General features: G+C 47.9%; 1 protein-coding gene across 1 annotated transcript in view; it reads right to left on the bottom strand.

The window, feature by feature from the left end:
* Window positions 1-23,650, bottom strand: part of HIVEP3 (HIVEP zinc finger 3) — a 2,131,558-nt gene that overhangs the window by 925,682 nt on the left and 1,182,226 nt on the right. Inside the window, exon 6 of the mRNA XM_086956857.1 lies at window positions 9,995-10,082. The gene's annotated coding sequence lies outside the window, so the exon portion shown is untranslated. The remainder of the gene's footprint in view (window positions 1-9,994; window positions 10,083-23,650) is intronic.

Genomic DNA, 23,650 nt, shown 5'->3' with positions numbered 1-23,650 from the left:
TAATATTCGCATTCAATCACCTTATGCCGTAAATCATACGAGGCCGTAGGCCTAGCAAGCATGAACCCGGTGTGCCCCAATCGTGGCCACTATCCACTGTCCAGTGGGGCAGTTGTGTAGGGTAAAGTTAGCACGGGTCCGTTGGAGCCCCTTCCTGGGGCTCAGTAATCAAAAATGCCCCCACTGAGGTTTTTTAAAACAATATCCTGCCCAACGTTGCACATTAGCTTCTGGCGCCACTGCGCCTGGGGGAGCCCCTGCTCTGGGACTCTGAAAGAAAACTCTCCTGGACTCGAATGCACAAATGGCCAAAAAGAGTACTGGCACGCCCGTGTCCTTGGGAGCCCCACTCAGAGACTCAGAAATGCAAAAATGATGTGGCCCACAAAGTACTGGCCAGTTGGGTGTCCCCTCTTGGGACCCGAGGCTCAGGAAAAAGGCCTCCCATTGCAGCGACCCGCAACTGTGGTGTCACTGTGTAGCCCCCCTGGGGCTTCAAGCAAATGTGGCTGCACATGGGAGTTCCCCGAAAAGGAGTACTCGCACTACTACACCCGTGGTAGCCCCCCCTCGGGAGCTCAGGAAATAGATTCTGCCCCCATTAGAACCCGGGCACCAAAGCGCGATTGAGAGCCCCACTTGGGACTACAAAACTCAAGTGGTCCCACGTTGCAGCTGCCCGCTTCTGGGCAGGGGCTGGTGGTTGCAGGGGCAGATGCAGGCACTCACTCGACTTCCAGGGCCTCAGGTACCGACCCCGTACCTCGGCCGGCCCCTGCCGGTCTCAGAACCCAGCTCACACTCACTGGCTCTCTCTCTGCCCTCGTCACTTCTTGGGACACGCAGGGCTCTTCTCTCCTCACGGGAAACCCCCACCAGCAGCACGTCTCCTGCTTTCACCCGGGTCACTCCTGGGACCCGGGACCCGAGACTTTGTGTTTCAACTTGTGGAGGCGGGGTAGGCTCTCGTCCTCCTTTCCGGCCGCACTCCCTGATTCCATCCGGCTTTCCCTGATGACTCACATTGTTGCCGGGCAACTCCCGGCCCAATCCCAGTGGGGCTTCCCTCTGACATCAGCGGGGGAGCCCACGCAGTGCTCCCGGGTCAGCGGCGGGTAGTTTAGACGCGCATGGTGGGCACCCAACTTCAAAATAAAGACAATTGCAAAGTAGGCACCCACTGCTTCGAAGCAGGCAATTGCGGGGTGGGGAACGTTTCTTCAGCAGTCAGTGGGGTGGGCTCCCACTGCCTTTTACCATAAGCAGCTCTCTCCGGTAAGACGCGGGGTAGGCTCCCGCAGTAGGTTCAAAATAGACCGCTCTCCCTGGCAGCACGCGTGGTGGGCACCCCGTTTAGGCACGCATGCAGGGGGATCCCACACACCGGGATTCACTCGTAGCGTTGCAACAACATTGCGCTGTGTAACACCAGTTTCTTTCTCTTCCCCCTGTAGCGTAGTTATAGCGCTTTAGCAGCACAACACTGAAGGCGTCAGCTCCTCTCTTCTCCTGGGCAGACCACGTGCTCACAGAGTGCTAGAAGGCAGGCAGCTGGTAGTAAGGTATATCGCTCACCAGGTTCTGGGCAGGAGAGCAGACAGGCAATACTGGGTAAAATCCGCAGGCAGTGGGCACTCATCAAGACTGGACTCCTAGGAACAGTCAACCCCTGTAACGTGGCACTCCTCCTGGCACAGCAGTCTTCACTCCAGTAAAGGGCTCTCACTGGCCCTGTGGACAGCGGAGGGGTACAGATAGGCACAGGGCCCAGCAGACAGGCCCATATGGCGGTACCTCCTGGCAGAGTGTCCCCTCTCAATCAAATTCCACACACAGTCTGTCACATGGAGGCACAGCCCCCCTATTTATACCCCCCTCAACCCACCTACCAGAAAGGGTTAGAACCTTCTAGAAGGCTCTCTGATAATCCGGTCCCAACTGGTTTTGGGGGAGGCGTACAGCACCCTGTCTGCCAGACTTCACTCCAAAAGCTGGGGGTGTGGGCAACAGTCACACCTCCGGGGTCGGAGCCAGCCTTGGTCACTTCAAACACTAGACCTGCAACCCACCTCAGGCAGGCGGCACAAAGCACATAGAAATGGCGACTGTCGAAAGTGACATTTCTTACAATGGTGAAAATGAACTCACGTACACCATTGCGCAGTTTTTACTATTTTCATTCCACACCACGCATGGTCTCTACATTTTCTACCATGGGGGTTCCTAGGGTAAGCCTATGTAAGGCAGAAAGCACACACACTTTGCACTGCTAACCAGCGCCAAAGTGTCCAACATCCGGAACCCACCAATTCCATCACAGCGAAAAGGCTAGGGAGAAGGCAAAACGTTTTGGGATGAACCTGCAAGCAGGGCCAAGTCCAACAGTCATCAAGTGGAGTGGTACAGAGTAGAGTGCAGTGAAGTAGTGTGGAGTGGCATACTGTGGAGTTGTGCAAAGTTGAGTGCAGTATTGTGAGGTGGTGCAGAGAACAGTTGAGTGGGATTAAGTGGAGTATGCACGGTGGGGAAGCACACTGCCACTACAGACAATACATATTCAATTGAAATTTCCATTGTATTTGCACAGACATACAGGTTTACTGATAAAAGTATACCGCGCACAAATGATAACGTGTGGAAATGTCATCACCTAGTGTATTGATTTGTTTTAGTCATATTAAAATATTTGGTTCCACCACATTTCAGAATAATAAAAAAAATGTGCTTCCTTTGCGCTTTCCATATTCTGAAATATCTGCACAGTTCATTTACAAACATTTAAATTTTGTTTTGTGCTAGAAAAAAACACATCACACAGCACACCCCGAGTAGCCAGCTAGAAAAAAAAACCATCCTACACACTTTCTGTCTAACATGGCATCAGACATGTTTCAAAAATCTTCTCACTTTGAAGTCAGAGAAAGAAAACTTAACACCAAATTCTCTGAAAGACAGAGCCTGACATTTCACCTCTGTCTTTGAAGGCACAGGAAATGTGACAAGATAAGAAACGATTTAAAGACCTGTTTACAGGAATTTACCACTGATGTAAGAATACAGTAAATAGGATTTGGGCAAGGGAAGGGACAAACTTAATCCAGACAGTCTAAAAAAAATAAAGCCAGCAAATAGAATACAAGCAAATGTGAGTTACAAACCACAAAAACAATCATAAGCAATGGGGGGATGCATTCCCAGGGAAGCTTTTCGAATCTCCCCAAAATGTTGTTAGCAAACCAGACAGCACTGTCTGGTAGGCTTTGACCTAAAAAGCAGTTTCTACAGATTTCAACACAAAACACTTCAGAATCAATTTTCGCAGTGCGATTTCCAGGAAATTACCCTTTTTATGATTTCCACTATGAAATTACAGTGAGCTCCTGAAATATTTTTTAATCCATCTTCAGATATATGCACCTGCCTGACTGTTGACCAAAAGTACATTTTCAGCCTTCTAATTGGGTCCTTGCAAGATGTGCTTGTTTGAGGCTGCACATATTTACAATTCTTGGAATATTGAACTTATTGGGTTAATGAACTCGATGTTGTGCTTTGTAGCCAGTTCCTATTGCATGGTCTATTGTTACTGAGATTGAGAGTGAGTGATAAATCAGATTCCAATGTTACTGCCTGTTAGTTATTGTGCCAGGAATCTCTGCTGTCCTAAATCAAAATAAAATAGTTAGCACTCCACATTGAGTAGTTCTGAAATGAGATGATTGTCGCAGGTAGCCATCAATCCTATACATCTGCAAAAAGGGCAGTTACCGTAAGCAGTATTGCAACAAAAGGTGTTCTAGCATGCAAAGGACACAACAATGCAATGCCAAAGCAAGGGAAGTGCTGGCGTGCTACTGCTGCTTTGATGCCGTCCTGGAGTACAAACAAACAAGTATACATAAGGCATCACATAGCTGAGCTATCTCTCAGGCTTTCTATACTTTAGGTGCCAGATACCTGGAGCAATCCCTCAGGGGATTATGCTCCATCACCAAAGAATAAGAGCCACCGTCCACTATTTCTGCTCAATTCTGTCTAAATTTGCCACTAGCCCTGCGTTTAGTCCCTTAAAGCACTCACTAAATATAGGAGTTGAGTTGTTACTTATGAGGGCAATAAAAACCCGAGGCATCTTAGCAATGAACTGACTAACAGCAGATAGGAGATGAATGAAATAAGGAAATTACCTGAGTGGTCGAAGTGGGTGGGATCTACTGGGACCGAAATTCTCAATCTTTTTAATTTTACAATGCCAGTTTCCAACCTGTTTATTGCAAAACGACTATTCCAAAAAGAACGAGGCTGACTTTCAGGTGCCTCTGGCTGAAAGGGAAGGTGTCTCCTGTTCTGTGAAGCCATGTGAGACAGCGAAAGCAGAAACTAGCTTTCTAGACAGGGTGCCTGCTATCTGAAAGAAATGTAGATGTGTGCAATTGGTTAATCAGCATATATAAAGGCTGTGTGGTAGCCACTGTATGGCTTTGATTGATGTAGTAATTTGAGGCTAAACAGTGATAAAGATTTATCCATTTCGAGAGGTGATGGAAGGTTGTTATCAGATGAGCTTTGGGGTGTCCCTTGTAGTGGAATTTATATAGAAAAAGGTTTGCGCTAGGTAGGTACAGTCTGATTGCAAATTATTAACAATGAGTATTTTTAACACACGTATTCATCTTAAACACTACAAACAAGATTTACTACCACTGTACACCAGTTTTGCAATACTATTGTACACAAACCTTGCACAGAGCATTGAGGGGGTATTTTCTTTCCAAAGCAAATCAGGGTTTGCTTTTGAAAAGTTGGCCATAATAAGGCATTGCGCTATGTGCTGCTTTGCCTCAAGGAGGCATTCCATGGGCATTCCCATCCAACATCCTATGCTCTTTGACACAAATTCCTCTCTACTAACAATGGTAGACAAGGATTTGTGCCAAAACCATACGCCTCCTCGAGGAACGCGTAGCACAGGTGAAATGTCATAAATTCCCTGTAGTTTTTGTAAAACATTATCACCTTTACCCATAGGTTTTTGCCCTATCTGTTTTTACTTTCTGTAGCACTCTGTTTTTTACCCCTGCTGACCAGTAGTTAAGTGCCTGTGTGCCTCCTTTTAACATATTTGAATTGGTATACTCCGCATTGGCATATTTAACTTTTCTATACGTACCTAGAATATGATACAAGGTGTGCCCAGGGCCTGTAAGTTAAATGCCACTAGGGGACTGAAGTATCTATTGTGCCCTCCAATCCAGTGGCAGTGCAAACATGTATTCAGCCCAAACATTGTAGCCTGACTGGAGCAGTGTAAAAACTGCAATTCGACCTGTCGAAATAAATCCCTTTGACAGGTCAAAACCTTCCTTTTAAAAATAAAGAAGGCATCCCTAAGTAGGCCTTCTAGCGTCACAAGGCAGAGTTCATGGTATTAAAAAGTGGTCATTAAGAAATGTAATATTAATATGTCCTTACTGTGGCTCGCACTCATAAGATATTTTCACTGTAGGGAGTCTGGCTGGGCCATAGAGAAACACTGCAAAGCCACATTACATACTAATTCTGCCATCTCAGGGTAGGGACTAGCTAGAAAAATTATTCAACAACTCATTTTAATATCAACCAAAAGCCCAATTTATTGTGACATTAGATTTTTAATAAATACCAAGGTAAACAAACTTTTACAAAACTATATTTTCTCTGCCTAAATCCTCTGACGGGTAATTTATATTAGCCTCCAGCTGCAGCCCTCTGAATGCTCATACCCTGATGAGGTGGGAAACCACTACCAGAGTAGAGACAAAGGGCTGGGTGTGGGGAGGTGTTCATATTCCTGTGACAGGATAACCATTTGGGCTGTGCCCAGGAACATCATTTACTTCAAAAGGGCCTCGACTTTCACTGGCAGTTGTCAGATGACACCTGGACAGGCCCTTTCTTCTGTTCTCTCATTCAGGCAGTCACCAATCCTAGTAGGAGAGGCTCTGCCCCCAGAACTGGTTTGGAGTGATCACAGAGGAGGGGCGGTTCATTACCCTGGCCACAACTCAGGGCCTGGCCACACCTGCAGAGACTGTGTGCCCTCAGGATGGGCACACAGGCTCTGCACGTGGGAAAGGGCTTCATCATCTTGGAATTAGACAAAGAGGGGCACTGTGGGATTGTTTGCAACAAGCGAGAGAGAATTTGCTGCAAAAGTGGGGAGTGTTATGCTGTATGTCGTAATACGGCCATTGTAGTGGTCATGTAAGATTCAAGAAGGGTTTAGGATGCAAAATTCGAGAGAGGAATGTTAGGATTTCAACAGCGAGGAGGATAGAGCTGGGACCTGACACAGATGGATGGGTTTGATTGTGTAAGAGTGTGGGGTCGTGTGGTTCTACTGCCAACTCTGGACATGCGGGTGGTCCTCCTGCTAACACTGAATATATTCTCAGTGGTCCTGCTTCTAAGGACAAGTTAGGGTCTTGCTCCCTGGATTCCAGGATTGCTGATGATCTGCAAACTAGCCCAAGGAAAAGTTTGAGCATGAGTAGGAGACCTACACACCTCCATGATTTTGTGTAATTTTGAAACTTGTTGCAATGAATATATTGCAAAACATCAAGCTGTTGTCTTTAGCAATGATGTATTAGATTTAGTTATTTAGAAAAATCTGTATATGACTTTAACTGCTTTGTTGTAGCAATGGGGAGAGGTGTGTGGTATGTGTTTCTATGGCCACTGTAGTGGTCATGCAAGGTTCTGGAATGTTTGAGCATGGAAAGCTCCAGAGAGGAATGTTAGGATTCTAACGAAGGGGATGTTAGAGCCCGGACCTGACACAGATGGATGTGGTTGATAACGCTGTACTTAAATAAAGAAAAGTTAGACTTAACTACTTGGACCCGTGTACCTTTCCACATGTTAGCAGTGGGAACCTTTACCCCATTGGTTAAGGGATGGCCAGGAGTCACTCCCACCAAACAAGCTAGTGCCAGGCATAAATGTGGCATCCCATGTCACCCTGTTCAGAATATTTTCTAGACTTGAGGATGAACATAAGAACACTGGACCTGTTGCTTGTGACCTGGGAGAAGCCACAAAAGACTGGACTTGTTCCCTCTTGTACCCAGGGGAAAGTAGAGCACTCAGATGGTTAGAACGCTGACCTACTGTTCACAATACAGCTATACAAGAAGTTACAAGAGGCCTTTCCTACAATAGCCCAGCTGACCGTTTGCAACTGGTCCTGCCCAGGACCCTGCAGTAGACCACCGCTGGAGTGAGTCCTAACCCCCACAAACTGTTTCTGAGGTCCTGGAACCCTTGGCTGTGACTGGCTGGACTTCTTCTACCACCCATGAGGACCTGTGAATTTGAAACATTTTCGACTTTAAGACATATGGAGGACCTAGGCAAACTTGCCAATCTGATCCGACGAGGCTGTTGCAAATGAGCTGAAGATTCAGGTTTCTCCTGCTCGCAGCTTTACTACAGCAGCAAATTCTATTCAGCTGGACCTCCCTGAGAAAAACATCTGGTTGCTTGGCTACAGCCTGCAGCCTTGCCCCGCTAAGTGCAAACATAGAAATCTTGACCAGTCAAAGGCTTCAAAAGTATCCAGCTGTCAAAGGACCTCTGCTTGGAGGGAAATCCACCGCTCAACATTTTCTTGCAAAAAGAAATGGCTTTACTGGGACTGCGTCCATTGGCTATCTGACTTCGTGGATCCCTCTTAGGCTACAGCCTGCTGCCTAGCCCTACTTAAGATTTTGGATTTCCTTTTTTTGGTCCAAAGGTAAACCTTCAACTGTGGTGAACCAGTTCCTGTATCCAACCGGTGCTCCATCTCAATCGGCCTTAAATCGTGCCTAGGTCCCAGACTAACGTGACCAGCTGACCCTGGTTGAATCTTAATGATTTTTGGCATTACTTCTATTTAAAATGTTATAACATGTATACCTACAGTTCTGCTTATTGGGTTTTGTTGTTTAAATCTCTTGTTATTTATTAAAATGTATTCCACTTTCTAATTCGGTTTGGAATTTTTATTGTGTGGAGTTTTGAAATTTTTACCTTTTTGGTACTTGCATAAATACTTTACACATTGCCCTAAGTTAAGCCTGTCTGCTCTCTGTCATAGCTACCAGGGAGTTAAGCTCAGTTTAAATTAGTGACTTCAAGGGTTTACACTGGAAAGAATGTTATTACTTCAGTTGGGTAGTCACCCCTCAACTATGAACTCAATTGTTTACAGTTTTTAAACGTTGCACAGTTGTTGAATTGTACACCACACATCCAAAGTGGGAAAAGTATTAAAGTTTTTATACCGGAACGCGATCCTTCCAGTATAAAACCTATCTCGACAGAACACAAACGCTGTTGCCTTATGGTGCAAGGGTTTGTGCCTTGGCACCTGGCAACCTAAAACACGCCAGCACTGGGGGAAAGAAAAACAGCCCCATATCATAGTATATTATGTTATATACATAGTAGATTTAGTAGTTGTTGCTTTGCTACATTGTGTCCCATTTTAATTAATTCCCCCCTTAATATATTTGCACATTTTGGAGCAGCCTATTTTATACCGTGAGTAATACAAACGAAGTCGTACTCTATGTTGTGCAAACATAACATACCATCAGTTCAGGAACAAAGGGTTGAAGCTGCAGACTCCTCGTTTCCCATTTCACACAACATCACCGCATTGCACGACAAACAACCAGGCAGCCTACAACCAGTCTATGGGTTAGACTACAAATGACATAGCATCAATATGAAGAATTTGCGATAAGATGCTAATCTCACTGACTGGCTAGTGCAGGCTCATGGGACATGCACCTCTGGAATCCATGACCACCAGCTTCTCTCACAAGCACCACCTCCATCATCATCACCATGAGCCAGAAGCAACAGTCCCTTGCGGCACATATCGACTGGCTCCTCCTCTGAGATGAAAAGATCACATTGCCCCTTCAAGGCTGACATTGCTACTCGGCTGCTAAACAAGTGATGTCACCACCCCCGGGGTGCTGGCAGACCACACTCACCACAGTGCAGGGCACTACCACTTAGTCTCAAGGTCAACCCGGTCTTCAACGTCATTGCATGGCAGGAGATCATTCGGACCAAGGATCAATCAATATAGAGTTACAGGCTCTTCCAAAATAGAGAAACCTTGGTAAACGAATCCCGAGAGTCAAACAAATCTGCTTCTTTTCACAGAAAATAAACATTTCAAAACAGTCCTAGAATAACAAATAACTTTTCTTCTCAGTGGGGTTCAAAGGTCCCATTCGAACACACAATTGTTGGAGAGACATGTTTGCAGAGTAACCCAAAAAAATCAATATTTTTGTGGGAGTTGGTCAAATGCACACAATCCACTAATACAGAGGTGCTAAAAGTTACTCATCCTTTCAACGAGGCCTTCTGCAGGTTCACCCAACTCAAAGACATGGTAGCAACCAGTCTGAGAGTGCTCAATACCACTTGTGATGGGGCTTGGTGAGACCGCAGAGAGCCACTGTGGATGCAAGAGTGCAAGGCACCCCTTAAAATGGGTTCAGGTGACCAAATGCATTCCACTTTTTTATTTTATTTTTTTGGCTGGATACAGAGGAGTATACCTCAAACTGTCTTGGGAGCCAGTGAACCTGAAAAAGCGTTGAGTGATAAGAGAACGTGCTTTTAGATTTCACGACACCTGTTACAGTGGGATGATATTAAGATGGGAATTTTTTTTGAATATATATATTTTTTGTGAGGTCATACTCCCCCTTAAACTAATAAATCCTCTATGATCTTTGTAGGTACAGGGCTGCTGGTGTACATAGTACCAGGCGATGGCAACATGGCCGCCTTTTGACTGGGGGCTCAGTGGATAAAGCGCATGAACATGGAGATGGATATGGTGTGGGCCTCTGAGGGTTCACACCATCATTTGTAACATGGGGCTCTGCAGTTGCCGATTTGCACACACAAAATGGCTAACAAATACTGAAATGTGCCAAACCTGTTGCGAAGCGGTGTGTTCCCTTGAGGTTCATGTAGAATGACGTCACAACATAAATGACAGCTCCGGGATCCCAGCATTGTTCCACCTACAAGATGGATAAAGAGGGTTGATTACTTGAAAGTTCCAGCAAGAGACACCATGGGCTGCTCACTTAACATCAACTTACTTTTTCGCATGCAACAAAATAAATAAGTTGCATGCACGATGTGTGTCAAAACACAAAGAACCGGCTTCCACCTTGCCATTGTTTAAACTCTTTCAGAATGTTCGCGAGCATACTCAAAGCAGTCATGTTGCAACAGGACAGGGAGATGAATCCAGGAAAGCCATCCGAGCTCTGCCTGCGGGATCATCGAATTCCTGGCATCGCCTTTGCACTCCCAGCCAACATAGCTACCATCTTTCAGAGTTGGGCTCAGTAAAATCCCCTGCTCCAGGCATCCCATAAAAAAAGACTACCATCAGCGTGGAAAACTACAGTAGCAAAGTATTCAATTCCTGAATACAGACATTTTCAATCAGAAGCGGCATACAGGGCCGGACTGGCTACCGAGCGCTTTGGCATGCTGCCGAGCTGGGGGCTGATTTCGTTGATGTGGACCTGCGTGTGCTGAATGAAGTTCGTTTTGCTTTGTTTATTTTGAAGCAAACGCAGGTCTCCATCAACAAAATTAGCCCCCACCGCAGAGACATCAGCCCCCAGCTCGGCAGCATGCCAAAACGCCCGGTAGCCACTCCGGACCTGGCAGCATAGAGCCAGGGCCATCTTGACAGCATTATAGGCCCCTAGGCAAAGTGGTGCATTGGGTACTGCCTACACAGCCACTCGGATGTATGACGGTACAACGCATACCGTCCCAACGCGTGCTTTTACAACGCGTCCCTTACAACGCAAGTCGTTACCACGACTTGCGTTGGGGCGCGGATTGAGAATAGTATAATTTACTATTCTAACACCAGTCCCCGTGGACACTAGGGAAGGTGTTGGAATAGTAAATATACTATTCTTAATCCTCTAGCGCCCTCCAGCGCATGTCGTGGTTACGACTTGCGTTGTAACAAACGCGTCGTAAAAGCACTGCGGAGTAAAATCTGCGTCGTAAAGGATGTTCCCCCAGCCACTCACAGGAATATAAATGTTTAACAGAAAATTTGTGTTACATTCTGGTCTACATGGGGGCCCTATGCTCATGGGGCCCTGGAACAACTGGACAGAGTGCCCATGCGTTAAGACGGCACTGCGTCCAGCCATACTTTCAGTAGGGGAATTACCAAGGAGTATAATTTTCTGTCACACAGTGCAAGACAGTCTAGATCACCAGAGTTTTATGATCAAACCAAACCACGCGACCACAAATACAGTATAAAGACCACAGCTCATACAAAACGGACACATTAATTTCACCTCTAAACATAGTCCAGCGTTCAAAAGCAAAGGAGCCCAAACTGCACACGCATTCAACACACAAAATCCCCCTTCAGTTCAATTTCACACTCCAAACATCTCTAAACCTACACACTGTAATAGAAGTTCACATATCAGAAAACACTCTGCTCTCCAGTCCCAAACAATACTTGCAGCCTCCCAGCAAACACATCAAACTACCATCAGCAACAATGATCACACATATTGATCAAATCACCTCAAACAACATTCAGCTCCACCCATGACAATACTAGAATGATTAACATCATCAATAAGGACACAATGCAAAGAAAATGACATTGCCGCAAAACAACCCACACTCTCACAATAGAAGTGACAGCAATTAAGACACTGCCAGATTCAACAACCTCACCAGAGAAAGCTTAACAGAAACTCTGCTGCTATTTACTAACTATTGATTTGTCCCATTACAGAAATAAAACACTAATAATCACAGCAAGTATCATCACAAGGGGGGTCATATCAATCAAGACCAATCATCCAACACTTGCACACGCATTCACTGTATTGAGCTGCACAACTCCCATACAACCTGCCATACTATCCAAAACTCAACTCCGTCACATGACTACTATGAAATAAAACATAAACCATCCAACCTATCAATAAGATTTGCTATGAATATTGTTAGAGTCCTACATCTTGTGAGAAATTGGGTTGTTGTGTGTGGGGAGTGTGAGCCCTTGTCAATCATCAGTCACAATTCTTGTCAGGGTAAATCACAAAAGCCAGCAACTTAACCTGTGGTTAACGCTCAGGAACCATGGCAAATAAGAAGCAGTCAGGCTTAACTTAGAAGCAATGTGTAAGATATTTGTGTAGCCCACAAACAGGAATAAAGTGAAAACACAATAAAAGAAAAATTGCACCCAAATTTAGAAAAATGGAGTAAAATTTAATAAATTATTTGACACCAAAACAACAAAAATCCAATCAGTAGAGCAAGTTATCTGGTCATGCAAGACCGGGTGAAAGTCACAAGTTCAGGCATACCACGATGGAGCGCAGGCCAGATACAGGGACCGGGGTAAACCGCTAAAAAAGTAACGTTCTAAAGTCCAGTGCGAAGAGTTCCATTTGCGGTAGAGGAGGCCGTGAGGAGCAGGGAAAGCATCTCGATGGACATCGCTGGAGTGTGAAAAGCAGGCTGGGCGTCATGGACAGTTGACGCTGTAACCCAAAGATCCTGTTTAAGGTTGTGAATGGTCATTGCTGGAGCTTCTCATTGGCAGTCATAGAAAGCTATCAATGCTGTAACGTGAAGCGCAGATATCGTGCTGCCAATCTTCATTGGCAGTCGCTGTAGAGTGAAGACGCTGTGCCATGAAGAGTCAGGTTCACCGGAGCTTCGCGTTGGCGGGTGGTGAGGGCTGCTAAAGTTTGGCTTGAATGGGACCATTCACACCTGTGAAGGCCCAAAACTTCAGGATTTCTCCTTATCTTCAAGGAGGAGCTCAACTGATGCCACGCCAAGGGCCCAGGACCAGGTAGGCACATTTTGGGGATCCGGAGCTCACTCGAGCAGAGGCCAGGAGGGCTCCAGCAGGTCTAGTTACAGGTCCAGTAAGCTAGAAAGTTATAGAGGGGGTGGGGGCTCTGGAGGTTGTTGTGTCCCTATAGCTCAGAATGGGCGATAAGTCAGCTGGAGTCACTTCAGCCTGGGATGAAGGGAGCAGGTCCAGCCTTCCTTCTCAGCAAGTAGGGCAGGCCTCAAGCAGCAGGGTGTCCTTCTTCTGTAGGACCACAGGTCAAAGTGGGTCTGACAGTCCTATGTTTATAAGTGTTGTTCCCTTTGAAGTAGGAGAAGCTTCTGGAGTTGTCCTCTTGCAGGGGTGTCTGGAATTTTCTGCCTCCTTGCAGTGGTCCGAGGCTGTCTGGGGGCACAACAGACTAGTGTGAAGTCCTTTGTGTGTGAGCTGAGTCAGTGCCTTTGATGTGCAAGTGTTGTAGGGTACAGCTCCCCCACAACCTGCCAGAAATGGCCCATCCTGCCAACAGCCAGACCCTCTATGTTGATGCTGTCTGAAAGGAATACACAAAGGGCAACTACACCTGGTCATGTGACCCAGGAAACAGGCTGTGGAAACCAGACGGTCCCCCACTATTATCCTATGGAAGAGGTAGGCCTTGCAGTAGTGAAAAATGAAATTGAGAGTTTTTCAGTATCAGGACATATGAAACTTAAAAGTACATGTCCAACATTTTAATACACACACCTGCCCTTTAGGCTGTTTAGTGTCTACACTAGGGGTGTCATATGTGTATTAAAAAGGAAGCTTTCGACCTGGCGAAAGGTATACTTTGCCAGGTCAAAATGGCAGTTTAAAAATGCACACAATGATTGCAATGACTGGCCTGGGACCTGTTTTAAAGGCTTTGTAAGAGGAGGGCACAATCAGTGCTACAGGTCCACTAATAGCATTTAATTCACAGGCCAAATACAATAATGCCTATACCCAGGCATGTCATTATCAACTACATTAATTACTTCTACGTCTAGAAAATCTTTCACTTCATGAAAGCCAGAGCCATCAAAATCCATGCTTCCTCCTGCCTAAAGCATACCACTATAGTTATGTGGGGAAGTAGACGAGTCAAATTTAAAAAAAATCCTCCCATTATTTTTCAGATTATATTTTTAAACATCACTGTAACTCAACTGTCTCTTCAAACAACAAACTGTTCTGCACACTTCAACATCTTGACTGGCCACCTACTGTCCAGTTTTATCACCAATCTCATCAACCATTTTAGCATACTCTGATTGAAGCACTCAAGTAAAGGGGTGCACACTTGTTTACATAATTAACTTAGGCTAATCATATTTAACATAGACATCATACCACAATACTTGATTTTTCACCATCTAATAACAATCAACAACCACTCTGAATACCATGAAAGAGCATCACATTTTCGGCATAGTCCACGGGTGGGCCATCAACGTGAACAGCTGTGCACCACAGCCAGTCCTCAACCTTGTTGTGGCCTCACTGTGCACCCTTGGGGACCGCACTACTGATAAGATCGTTGGTGCCTGGGTTCTTAGTAGATGGGGGCTGTTTCAAGAAAAAAGTCCTACACTAGAGAGTGAACCCGGTCCATACCACTTGCACGCTCCCTGGGGGGTGAGACAAGAACATCAGGCATTGCATGTGGCCTGCATACCGGCTGTGGTCGCTGGGGCTATGACCCGCCTCCCGACCCCCCATGATGCACCTTCTGCTTGTCGCACCAATACTTTGGCCACACATTTCCCTTTCCTTAATGCATCTTCTTTACTCCTACGGTAATGCCCAACGGGCGAGTGGCGCTCCTGATGCTTATAGTGGAAAGGATCTATTGGGGCCTTTCTCCTGTCCCACAGGCTATGCTACTGCATCTGCACGGTGAGGAGCTCTCCCTTTCTATCTGCCCACCCGCCTTGGGCCTGACTATCCTGCTGTGCTGCCTGACTCATTGAAAGCTTGCTATCACAACAAGAGAGCCCCAGACACCACTGGTATCCAGGCTTGCTCCCCTCCTGCAGCACTGGACACTTAAATCCGAGCCCATCACCTGCAACACGTGTATCTCCATACACACTGGCTATTCGTGCTACAGGTGAGATTTTCACCTGCCTCTAAGAGGCCCAACTGCAAAGCTTCACCCTCATTGCCCCCTCCTCCTGACACAATGGGGAATCTCTACTTTGCAGCTGTGATGCAGATGCTGGGGACGTCAAGCAGGTCCACCACAGCAGAATTCACTAGAGCCAGCACTGCAGGGGAACTTGAGCTCATCCTGGCCAACATAGAACACACCAGAATGTCAATGATGCACAAAATCGCTGCTGTTGCAGAGGTACTTGGCTTGCTCCGTGTAGATCATAGAAAACTCTCTGATAGAGTCACACACTCGGAGAAGACACTCACAGAGCTGTAGGTGGAGATGGCAGACGTGCGACTACTGGTCACAAACCTGTGTGATCGACTAAGCCATCTTGAGGATGCAGAAGGACGATCCCACAGAAACAACATTTGTAAAATGGGGCTGGCGGAAGGGGCAAAGGGCCAAAATGCATTTTATCTAGAAACCTGGATTTAAATCTTCATGCTGGCAAACAAACTTTCTCCTCTTTTCTCCATTGAACTGGCACACAACATTCCTGTACGGAGACGGCCTCCAGGATCAGCACCCTGACCGCTGATAGCTTGGATTCTCCACTAGGGAGACCAGGCGAAAGTATTAAAGGAGGCTTGTAAACTGTCCACGCTGCGCATTGAAAACACCCATGTGATGTTTTATCCATACTATATCATTTTTGTCCAGCATCAACGGGAGTACTTTATAGCAGTGAAACACAAGCACAGTGACTTACACCTCACCTATTCTCTTTTGCTCGCTGCCAGACTCCAAGTAGTTCACACCAACAGGTCATATTTTTTTGACAACCCTGCAGCTACCTGGCACTGAGTGGAAACATTTTAGGACTCTGCTCGGCACCCCCACCAGCAGCTACCGTCCTGCACAAATGACATTGCTGATGGGACCACTATTAAATGCCCCATATGAAACATGCCATGGTGAGCTTGAGCCCCTCCGGTAACAAAGGGAGGAGAAACGAGAGTCAGCTTTGGATGCAGCATCAGCTCTTTTCAGCTCTTGACTGCCGTGCATGCTGACACTGCATGATTCTGCCAGTGGCAAAGACTCTTTCATCTCTTGTCTTTTGATTCTGGGATCACCATCTCCTCCAGATGTCACTCCACAAACCGCAGATGACTTGATATGATTCCTATGGTGTGACTGGGGGGTTTGGGGTGGGAGGGTTGAATTCTACCTCTTGCTGCAGACCTCCCAGCACCTCTCTCCAATCGCAACACATATGGGCCCCTCACTTGAGGGCCCCAATCTCCACCTTCGCTACCTCTCTCCCGCATGCTCATCTATGCAGCCTCCCTCTCCCGGCATGGCACAGCAAAAAGGTTACTGGCACCATTTCATCTTGCTATTCGACGCTAGTCACCACCCCCAATTATGTTCAGTGATTGTTGTATGAAGTTTGAATGGAGAGCCAGCTGTCCTCTGCCCCTAGTGTTCTCCTTCTTGTTTATTTTGCTGCACCCCTTACCAAGCTGGCACCCCTCCCATTCCCATGAATGCGCTTGAAAGCAGCATGCTCCAGAGATGCTGGTGCAGACAATTCTTCTCCACAAGCTACTCTGCTTTTGCCCGGGGGCCCTGGTGTAGGTTAGAGCGAGGGTTCTGTTCCGACATCGTAACTGGGAGCTCGACTTAGGGGGCTGATTACCACTTGTTGAGGGCACCCTCAGCAGAAAATTATTGGTGATAGGCAGCAATTTAAGTTCCGTACACGAAACTAACCATGGGCGGAGCTGGCGGAGAGGGACTACGCGGAGGTCCACAGAGTAGGGAACAAACTCCGTGGAACTCTGCCACTCCCCTTATTAAGAATGAATTAAAAATACATTTAAAGGTAAACGAAAAAAGACTTACCTTGACTGCGGAGACCCCGGGCTGCCATCGTCTTCCTCACGTCTCAGGGTTATCTGCTCCAGTGCATGCGCATTCCTTGTGAGAAATGTACATGCGCGGGGGGGCGGGCATGCGCAGATCAGCCTGAGACACGAGGAAGAGGAGGAGGGCAGCCCGGGGATCTTTAAATGTATTTTTAATAGGGGGGTGGAGGCGGGGGCTGGTCAACTCCGCTCCGCTGTGGAGTGTGCAGAGATTTGCCTACTCCGCGTTCTCCGCGGAACGCGTAGTAAGGCAACTCTCCGCACACTCCACAGGTGGAGCGGAGCTCTCCGCCCGTGCCTACACGAAACAGACAGCATTCTTTGACTCGTGTTCTAACCCGCTGGGCTGGAGTGTCATCGACACTGGGAGGCGTCTTTAACTGCATCTTGGAATCCACCCTAGGCTGATCATTTCCCCCACTGCCCCACATCTCGGCAAAAAGATGCGCTTCGCTCTTGAAGTGCTGGCTCAAAGACTTGCCCTTGGAGGACATTTGGTACAAACGCCACCCACTTTCTCAGGTATGCTGCTTTTACTCCTCCCCTGATGGCCTGCATGTATGCCTCGACGGAAATGTCTGTTCAGGTTCTCTCAGTACCTCTTTTTCACAAACAAACTACTTGGGCCACAAAGTGTCTGATCATAGGCCCTTGGCTGTAGGCCTCCGATTTAATTGAGGACCAGGCATTCCATGCTGACCTCCAGGATCAGAGCTCCTCTTGATTTGCACACTATGATTGCACTGCTTTGTCTGGGGAAGTTGAATGGGACGCCTTTAAGGCCATGATCATGGGTGCCTCTATTGGTTAAGTGGTTGGGGCCTACAAAATCCTGGAAAGAGAACTCAATTGCTGCTCCGCTTAGACACCAAAGCACTGCTGAGTGACACAGACTGAAAAACGCTCTTGGCAACACAAACTGAACATGCCGAACTGATGGACCAAGTAAGATGCATCAGTCAGGCCACGCACACTGCCAGACCCATGTAGAAGCCAATAAATTGGGCGCTCTCCTTGTGCGGCTGCTCAGACAGACTCACAAACCCTCGGTCTTGCCCTTGCCATGTCTCACATGAGATACTCACTCATACCTAGGCAGACATACACAAGGCCTTCACTATGCATCCAAGAGACTCTATAGCCTCAGCCTAGAACCCACCCGATGACTTAATGGTCTTCTTCTAAGACCTCCTTCTACCCCAGGGTACTTTAGGCCAGCGACGCACGCAAGCTCATCCAGTTATAGCTGCAGAGATCACAGAGGCAATCTGCTCCCTCGCTGCCAGTGAGGCTCCAGGCCCTATGGCCTCCCTGTTGAATTTTACAAGACTTATGTTAACATTCCTTTGTCCTGCCTGGAATGACTCCATAATATGGCAAGAGCGGAGGACCACCATCTACCATCACTCCGGGAAGCCATTCTAATATCCATTTCCAAACTTTGCAAAGATATTTATTTGACATCTCTTTTCACCGATTATTAAAATTCTTAGTAAAATATTAGCTGAGCATCTCCTCTTTTTGATCCAGAGTCTAGTGCAGACCGAGTAGGAGAGGTTTGTGCCGGGCAGGAACAAGTCGTAGCCTTTTCAGGATTCTCGAGGCGAGCCCCAGGCGCTGACCTCATGAAGCCTGCCTTGTGGTTGACCTGAAAAGGCGTTCAACTCCTTATATTGGAGATATCTGTTCTATTTGCACAAACGTTGGCCAGGATAATCAGGCGTTGCAGGAGATCCAACTTCTGTATGATGCGCCCCTGGTGAGAGTTCGAACGGGAAGATTGATATCACCTGTGTTACACATTTGTGGGGGTAGTGAGCAGTGATGCCCACTGCCCGCCCTCTTCTTTTCTCTCGCTGTGGAACCTGTGCCCATCAGACATCGCAGGATGGGGCAGCATGAGGAATCCCGCTTGGTGGTTTCTCCTGATGCGGACAATATACAGCCGTACGTCTGTGATGCACAGGCCAACCTATCTGCCATTGTGGACACCCTCGCTGAGTTTGCCCAAGTCTCTGGTCTCTGTGTTAATGGCCAGAAGTCGTGCCTCTTCACATTGCGGCCCATAATGGAAGATACAGGTGTGAATGTAGGAGGTGGGTGGCTGCTTAGGCAGCCCAAAATGTTTAGCTATTTAGAAATTCAGGTCTGCCATGAGGAGAAGACCCTTCGGGACAATAATCTTGGCAAAGCAGTGGCTGCCATTCCTGGCCAGACTGCCTGGTGCCCCCTGTCTCTCTCTTTGGCTGGCAGAGTGGCACTATCAACAAGCTTTTGCAATGCAATAGGTCTCGCATTAGGAAAGTTTGAGCTATTGGAATTGTAAATGACAATTTTTTTATTTTTGTGTTGGTTTTGAAAAAAGCGAAATTAATAGCTTTGTCATTCACAATGCCAATAGTTTTAACTTTAGCAAATGTGACCCCTATAGCATTTGTAATGCAATATGTGTTGTATTTACGTGACTTATATGTATTGATATTACAAAAAACAATTGCAAACAAAACAGGTGATGGACAGAATGTGGATCAATGTCACACATTCACCCCAGTCCAAAGATCTGGGCCCAAATCCATCGTTTTTTTGCACTCCACACCACCCTGGGTTAGACAATGGCGATATGCAAATCAGCTCTGACCCTGTGCCCCATGGGAACAGTCCAGTCCGAACTACAAAAGCCATGTCCTTCCCAGAACGGAATCAAGCATCCGAGGACCGGACCGGTTTCGAGATAACACCTCTCATCAGCCCGGCTACCTTGACTCCAGTGGTGTGGAGTGCCTGGGACCCACGTCTGAGCATCCCCAGCGCACTTATGGCGGCAATTGCAAACAAAACAGGTGATGGACAGAATGTGGATCAATGTCACACATTCACCCCAGTCCAAAGATCTGGGCCCAAATCCATCGTTTTTTTGCACTCCACACCACCCTGGGTTAGACAATGGCGATATGCAAGTCAGCTCTGACCCTGTGCCCCATGGGAACAGTCCAGTCCGAACTACAAAAGCCATGTCCTTCCCAGAACGGAATCAAGCATCCGAGGACCGGACCGGTTTCGAGATAACACCTCTCATCAGCCCGGCTAGCTTGACTCCAGTGGTGTGGAGTGCCTGGGACCCACGTCTGAGCATCCCCAGCGCACTTATGGCGGCAATTGCAAACAAAACAGGTGATGGACAGAATGTGGATCAATGTCACACATTCACCCCAGTCCAAAGATCTGGGCCCAAATCCATCGTTTTTTTGCACTCCACACCACCCTGGGTTAGACAATGGCGATATGCAAATCAGCTCTGACCCTGTGCCCCATGGGAACAGTCCAGTCCGAACTACAAAAGCCATGTCCTTCCCAGAACGGAATCAAGCATCCGAGGACCGGACCGGTTTCGAGATAACACCTCTCATCAGCCCGGCTAGCTTGACTCCAGTGGTGTGGAGTGCCTGGGACCCACGTCTGAGCATCCCCAGCGCACTTATGGCGGCAATTGCAAACAAAACAGGTGATGGACAGAATGTGGATCAATGTCACACATTCACCCCAGTCCAAAGATCTGGGCCCAAATCCATCGTTTATTTGCACTCCACACCACCCTGGGTTAGACAATGGCGATATGCAAATCAGCTCTGACCCTGTGCCCCATGGGAACAGTCCAGTCCGAACTACAAAAGCCATGTCCTTCCCAGAACGGAATCAAGCATCCGAGGACCGGACCGGTTTCGAGATAACACCTCTCATCAGCCCGGCTAGCTTGACTCCAGTGGTGTGGAGTGCCTGGGACCCACGTCTGAGCATCCCCAGCGCACTTATGGCGGCAATTGCAAACAAAACAGGTGATGGACAGAATGTGGATCAATGTCACACATTCACCCCAGTCCAAAGATCTGGGCCCAAATCCATCGTTTTTTTGCACTCCACACCACCCTGGGTTAGACAATGGCGATATGCAAATCAGCTCTGACCCTGTGCCCCATGGGAACAGTCCAGTCCGAACTACAAAAGCCATGTCCTTCCCAGAACGGAATCAAGTATCCGAGGACCGGACCGGTTTCGAGATAACACCTCTCATCAGCCCGGCTAGCTTGACTCCAGTGGTGTGGAGTGCCTGGGACCCACGTCTGAGCATCCCCAGCGCACTTATGGCGGCAATTGCAAACAAAACAGGTGATGGACAGAATGTGGATCAATGTCACACATTCACCCCAGTCCAAAGATCTGGGCCCAAATCCATCGTTTTTTTGCACTCCACACCACCCTGGGTTAGACAATGGCGATATGCAAATCAGCTCTGACCCTGTGCCCCATGGGAACAGTCCAGTCCGAACTACAAAAGCCATGTCCTTCCCAGAACGGAATCAAGCATCCGAGGACCGGACCGGTTTCGAGATAACACCTCTCCTCAGCCCGGCTAGCTTGACTCCAGTGGTGTGGAGTGCCTGGGACCCACGTCTGAGCATCCCCAGCGCACTTATGGCGGCAATTGCAAACAAAACAGGTGATGGACAGAATGTGGATCAATGTCACACATTCACCCCAGTCCAAAGATCTGGGCCCAAATCCATCGTTTTTTTGCACTCCACACCACCCTGGGTTAGACAATGGCGATATGCAAATCAGCTCTGACCCTGTGCCCCATGGGAACAGTCCAGTCCGAACTACAAAAGCCATGTCCTTCCCAGAACGGAATCAAGCATCCGAGGACCGGACCGGTTTCGAGATAACACCTCTCATCAGCCCGGCTAGCTTGACTCCAGTGGTGTGGAGTGCCTGGGACCCACGTCTGAGCATCCCCAGCGCACTTATGGCGGCAATTGCAAACAAAACAGGTGATGGACAGAATGTGGATCAATGTCACACATTCACCCCAGTCCAAAGATCTGGGCCCAAATCCATCGTTTTTTTGCACTCCACACCACCCTGGGTTAGACAATGGCGATATGCAAATCAGCTCTGACCCTGTGCCCCATGGGAACAGTCCAGTCCGAACTACAAAAGCCATGTCCTTCCCAGAACGGAATCAAGCATCCGAGGACCGGACCGGTTTCGAGATAACACCTCTCATCAGCCCGGCTAGCTTGACTCCAGTGGTGTGGAGTGCCTGGGACCCACGTCTGAGCATCCCCAGCGCACTTATGGCGGCAATTGCAAACAAAACAGGTGATGGACAGAATGTGGATCAATGTCACACATTCACCCCAGTCCAAAGATCTGGGCCCAAATCCATCGTTTTTTTGCACTCCACACCACCCTGGGTTAGACAATGGCGATATGCAAATCAGCTCTGACCCTGTGCCCCATGGGAACAGTCCAGTCCGAACTACAAAAGCCATGTCCTTCCCAGAACGGAATCAAGCATCCGAGGACCGGACCGGTTTCGAGATAACACCTCTCATCAGCCCGGCTAGCTTGACTCCAGTGGTGTGGAGTGCCTGGGACCTCACGTCTGAGCATCCCCAGCGCACTTATGGCGGCAATTGCAAACAAAACAGGTGATGGACAGAATGTGGATCAATGTCACACATTCACCCCAGTCCAAAGATCTGGGCCCAAATCCATCGTTTTTTTGCACTCCACACCACCCTGGGTTAGACAATGGCGATATGCAAATCAGCTCTGACCCTGTGCCCCATGGGAACAGTCCAGTCCGAACTACAAAAGCCATGTCCTTCCCAGAACGGAATCAAGCATCCGAGGACCGGACCGGTTTCGAGATAACACCTCTCATCAGCCCGGCTAGCTTGACTCCAGTGGTGTGGAGTGCCTGGGACCCACGTCTGAGCATCCCCAGCGCACTTATGGCGGCAATTGCAAACAAAACAGGTGATGGACAGAATGTGGATCAATGTCACACATTCACCCCAGTCCAAAGATCTGGGCCCAAATCCATCGTTTTTTTGCACTCCACACCACCCTGGGTTAGACAATGGCGATATGCAAATCAGCTCTGACCCTGTGCCCCATGGGAACAGTCCAGTCCGAACTACAAAAGCCATGTCCTTCCCAGAACGGAATCAAGCATCCGAGGACCGGACCGGTTTCGAGATAACACCTCTCATCAGCCCGGCTAGCTTGACTCCAGTGGTGTGGAGTGCCTGGGACCCACGTCTGAGCATCCCCAGCGCACTTATGGCGGCAATTGCAAACAAAACAGGTGATGGACAGAATGTGGATCAATGTCACACATTCACCCCAGTCCAAAGATCTGGGCCCAAATCCATCGTTTTTTTGCACTCCACACCACCCTGGGTTAGACAATGGCGATATGCAAATCAGCTCTGACCCTGTGCCCCATGGGAACAGTCCAGTCCGAACTACAAAAGCCATGTCCTTCCCAGAACGGAATCAAGCATCCGAGGACCGGACCGGTTTCGAGATAACACCTCTCATCAGTGACATTGATCCACATTCGGTCCATCACTTGTTGTTTTTGCAATTGCCGCCCTAAGTGCGCTGGGGATGCCCAGACGTGGGTCCCAGGCACTCCACACCACTTGGAGTCAAGCTAGCCGGGCTGATGAGAGGTGTTACCTCGAAACCGGTCCGGTCCTCGGATGCTTGATTCCGTTCTGGGAAGGACATGGCTTTTGTAGTTCGGACTGGACTGTTCCCATGGGGCAACAGGGTCAGAGCTGATTTGCATATCGCCATTGTCTAACCCAGGGTGGTGTGGAGTGCAAAAAAACG

The sequence above is a fragment of the Lissotriton vulgaris genome, chromosome 2_1 (genome assembly GCF_964263255.1).
Source record: "Lissotriton vulgaris chromosome 2_1, aLisVul1.2, whole genome shotgun sequence".
NCBI lineage: Eukaryota > Metazoa > Chordata > Amphibia > Caudata > Salamandridae > Lissotriton > Lissotriton vulgaris.
Note: the sequence above shows the minus strand (reverse complement) of the source record. Positions and strands in the feature narration are given on the sequence as shown.